Here is a 5,233-nt window from a genome sequence, read left to right as displayed (position 1 = left end):
CAATAGGCTTTGCGTTCCTATGAAAATCTAATGCTGCTGCTGTTCTGACAGGAGCCGGAGCTCAGGTGGTAATGTAAGAGATTAGGAGTGGCTGTAAATACAGATGAAGTTTGCTTGTTCACTGCTCACCTCCTGCTGTGTGGCCTGGTTTCTAACAGGCCATGGACCAGTAGTGGTCCATGGTCCAGGGGCTGGGGACCCCTGTTGTAGAAAACATCAATATATATATTTTTTTGTTTTCACTTCTTAAAGCTTACAGTTGTTTTTTTTTTTTTTAAGTGCTACCTTTATTTTCTCTTTGAAGATTAATACATTCAAATTACACCGTTAATGTTATTGTAGAGTCCAATGTGAAATTTGTGCACTTAATATGGATAAGGAAAGTATAGAATTCCAGTGGCTGATTTTATCCAGCTGGGAATATGGTCCATTCAAGCTTGGGAGGGGTCACCCATCAAACAGAATTGAACAGAAAAACTAAACATCCATATTTAAAAGAAGACAAGGACCCACTAACACTGCAACTCAGCTCCTATGAGACTTCATCTTTGGCCTTATCATCCCGTACTTCCCATTAAATAATTTCCTGTATTTCATAGCACCCCAATCCCATGCTCTCTGCCTTTTGACCTCGGCTTCCTGATGCTGCTCAAGTTGTGTGAAGATTCTGTTCATTTTGGGTCTCTAGTGAATTAGGATGTGATTCTATTCAGTTCATGCAAGAAACGCAGATAGAGTGTTTCTGACTTTTTGGGCACTGTGGCAGGCACAGCAGGACTTATATTCATGACATTTAATAAGTGGTAAGGTCTGGGTACCATCCTGGTACTAGAAGGTTGTCACAGAGGGTTTCCAGTGTGCTAGCCATTATTCCCTTTAGTTGCTAGGTCACAAGGATAACTGGAATATTCCAGAAGGTTAGGTAGCAGGGGCATTGAGAAGTCCCAGGGTTACAGAAGCAACAATTTACCAATCAAAACAAATTTATTTCAGTGTCATATCATCCCATATGGCCCAATCAGGCCAACTTGTTGAAAACCTTTGTGTAGCTTGCTGCTGCCTGCCTAGCACTACCTTAACAATTCTTCTCTCCAGAGCCCTCTTAAAATTCTTTCTCTGAGCAACAGGGTCCTACACAGTACACTCTTCGCTCTCTGCTTTCCAGCCACACTGGGGTTCTCTTATGTCCTGAATTTGCCATTTTTCCTCCCTCTAAAGGGCAGTAGTGCCTCTTGTACCTTACATCTGGAATGCTCTTGGTTGACTCCTACTCTTTCTTCAGATCTTAGCTCATTAGTGGCTTCCTCAGGGAAGCCTTCCGAGACCTATCACTAAGACAGGTTTCTTGGGTACATACTTCCTAGAATCTTTTTCCTTGAACCATCTTTCTACATTTTCAGTTTTGCATTCATGAGTGTGAATATTACAGAATTGAAAGGTCGTTATCTGTTTTGCTCACCCCCGCGTCCTCTACCACCTGGCACAGAGCATGCATGGCCTGATGCTGGGAAATGAAAAAAAAAAAAAAAAAAGAAAGAAAGAAAAAAAAGAAACAAGGATAGAAGGTGAAATGGGGAGTCTGGAAGGATGCTATTCCTTCCCTTGCTGTAATCCATCTTCCTCCTGCATCTGAGCGGGAACGTGGGAAAAACTGGATAGGGGACTTGTCGGGTGGCATTTTGCAGTGTCATTTTATCTTCTGAGCGTAATTGCAAGAAAAGCGAATCCAACTTTAGTTGAAACATTGCAAAACAGTTTCTCTAGCCAAATGATGACTGATTTCTCAAATTGGCAACATTATCGCAAACATGAAAAGGGGCTGCCCAGAACAAAAGCACCTGTGCCTGCCTGTGCTCTGAAGAATTTGGTGAACAGATAAAATGCCAAGATTGGGCAGAGTGTGTAGGGTATGGGAGTGCAAGTGAAGGTGATGTGAAGGTAATCAACAAGACATTCAGACTTGAGGAATACAATTTGTGGCTGATGAGTACAGGCTTGGCCTTCCACATTAATGAGGTTTCCTGGTAATTGTTCAATTTTATACTTGGTTTGGACACACACACACACACACACACACGCACAAATTTATGCCTTGGTGTCTCAAAATCGGCAATGAGAGGCCATAGGAATGTGTTCATGCTTATTTCTTTTTCAGTCTGTTAGCTTAGGATATTAATGTTACTGTGGGAATTGTTACCATGGTTGTTCCATGAGCATTTGCAAATTTGTACAGATATTCCTCGTTGATATTTCTTTAGTCGCTAAGATTAGCATCAGCACAAACAGTTGGAATAGTCAATATTACCCATTTGAGTGGAACAGTTGGGATGATACATGAACGTCTGTGGAGAGTTTTATTTAATGCATTACATTTTCAGTCCTAGAGGATATTTCAGAAAGGCATGGAGTGTCTGGAGAGATATCTAAATGTGAAGAAGACTAAGTGTGAGTCACCTTGATTGGAATATGAATTCTGTTTGGGAGAAGGAGTGTCTTATAGAGAAGGTACCTGTAGATATAACCTTCTTGCTGACTTTGACGACTTTGAGAAAGACTGTGCTGAAATCTATGCTTGGAAATTTGTTCATCAGGACTTGAAAGCAATTGCTTAAGAAAGCCATGTTATACCTCATGCTTCAGTTGGTTCTCAGAAAAAAAGAATTGAGATTGAAAATATACTTAATGAATAGATTAACTGCCTAGCAATTGGGTTACATTGCCTCGCTAACGCAGTGGGGCCCAACTAATCTCTTAGGAGGCAAGTTTCTTAAATACATTGTTAGACCAACTGGAAAATTAACTAGGGTGTTGTCTGGAAAGATCTCATTTTCATCCTAAAACTTGCCAAGTAGAAATGAAAGAGGTGTCCAACAACTCATTTTTCAAAGCGTGTCAGCTGTTGCTGTACTTTTTCATGTAAATTATCTTTCCCAGGGAATGAAGAATTGAAAAGCTTTCTTAGGCATTAAAAACAAAACAGAACAAAACAAAAAGTGCTGAGACATTAAACAAGATAGTGGTTAGCTCAAATGACAACTTCTCTAAATATACTACCTTAATCCTTCTGGCCAAAATAATTCTCTCATTTAGTTTTCTTAACAGTTAGTTTTATCTCTCTCCAACCGAATTCAAACTGATTTAGTTAAAAACAAAAGCAGGGGGTAGAGGTATTGCCACATACAACTGAAAATCTTAGGAGTGATGGTTCAGGCACAGTTGGAGTCAGAGGATCAAAAGATATCAGCATTATTTATTCAGTTTTATGTGCTCAATCTCTCATTGTTTTCCTCTGAATTGATACATTCTCAAGGTTTCCTCTCATTGTTGCACAATAGCTATCAGAAGCTATAAGCTTATGTTTTAGCCTCTCAACAACTTCCTTAGAAAGAGACTTTTCTTTCCTAATAACTCCAACAAAACACCAAGAATTGAATTCCATCAGCTTGACTTGGATCACATGCCTATTGCTGAACTGATGACTATGGCCAAAACGAATAGAATGCTGTGATTATGGAGATCTGAGCCATAATCCACTCTTGGGATCTGGGAGGTGGTCAACAATCCATGGACCAAAAGCGGAGGAGGTATAGTTCCCTAAGGGAGAGTTAAAGTGCTCTTTTCAGAAGTAGAAATGGACACTAAACAGATGAGAGAGAGAGCAAGTGTGTGTGTGTGTGTGAGAGAGAGAGAGAGAGAGACAGAGAGAAAGAGAGAGAGAGAGAGAGAAAGAGAGAGGTGCTGTGATAGGCTGCATTCCTGAGTCCTTCCTGTATCCATTAACTTTGCCATTATACTGCAACTCATCTTATCAGAAGGTGGAAGATATTTCCCCACTCCTTGATTTTGAATTACTCGGTCATATGACTAGATTTGGCCAATGAGATTTAGCAGACACAATGCAAGCTGAGACTTGGGAAAGCACTTACGTGATTGGGCTCCCTCTTGCACCTGTGCTACCACTGTGAGTAGGATGTGCCTGGACTATGTCACTGGACCCAGAGGAGAAAGAGAGACATCTGGAGGTAAGATGTTCTCAGTTAAGCCCCACTCAGAGTAGAGGTCCCAGTTGGCTGAGACACATGAACGGACACAGTCAAGATCAGTTGACTCATTTGTCACCCATGAAACATAGTAATTGATGGCCATTATTTAAAGCCACAGTGCTTTAGGGGAGTTTGTTAGGTAGTTATAGCTAACTGATACATTTCTTGCCACTGTAATATCTCCTATAGGGTTGATAATCAATAAGTTTGTACTAATTCTGATGCACCAGTGACTGTAAAATTGAATCAATTAGTACATAGTCTCTTTCCTAAACCCCCTGAGTGTCCCAGAACCCTGGGCCCACTCCCAGACCCCTTGAATCTCCCTATGATCCAACAATTAAAAGAGTGATGTCTGGAATGTGAGGGGTCCTCCAACACCCTTATCCAGTTCTACAGATAAATCCATTCTGATTGGTCAGTGCCCATGCATTGCATTTGTTAAAAATTCTGAATATAATTTCTGGTCATTCATGGACCTGACTTATCTCCCCATTAGGTTCTTAGCTTCCTGAGGGTAGTTTCCACACCTGGATCATTCTGAACACTTCTGGGCCATGCACCGTGAATATTTGTTGAATGAATCCTGGATAGAAATATGTACTGAAGGACATAATATGGTCTAGTGTGGTCACCAAAAAGGCTGAAGTCATTTGCTGCATGAGTTTAAGTGTCCAGGGAGTTAATTGGCAATGACTCATTGAATGTCAGAGGGGAGAGAATTCCTTCAGGGCATTTACACATGTTCTCTTTTAGAATAAAAATGTTAGGGCTTATTTGAATTTTATTTATCAATAGACCAAAAACTCAGTCATGCTTTTATTTTTTATTTTATTTTATTTTTAAGACAGGGTCTCACTCTGTTGCCCAGGCTGGAGTGCAGTGGTGTGGTCATAGTTCACTGCAGCCTCAACCTCTCAGGCTCAAGTGACCCTCCCATCTCAGCCACCTGAGTAGCGAGGACTACTGGCATATGCCATCACACCTGGCCAATTTTTTTTTTTTTTTTTTTTTTTTTGTGAAAAGGAGATTTTGCGACTTTTCCCAGGCTGGTCTCAAACTCCTGGGCTCAAGCAATCTGCCTACCTTGGCCTCCCAAAGTGCTGGGACTAGCAGTGTGAGCCACCACGCCTGGCCTTAGTTAGTCATGTCTTAAGCAGAATTACCATCTTTCCCCTCTTTCTTGGCCT

The sequence above is a fragment of the Macaca thibetana genome, chromosome 2, assembly GCF_024542745.1.
Source record: "Macaca thibetana thibetana isolate TM-01 chromosome 2, ASM2454274v1, whole genome shotgun sequence".
Lineage (NCBI taxonomy): Eukaryota > Metazoa > Chordata > Mammalia > Primates > Cercopithecidae > Macaca > Macaca thibetana.
The sequence above is the reverse complement of the archived record's forward strand: the minus strand, read 5'-3'. Positions refer to the sequence as shown.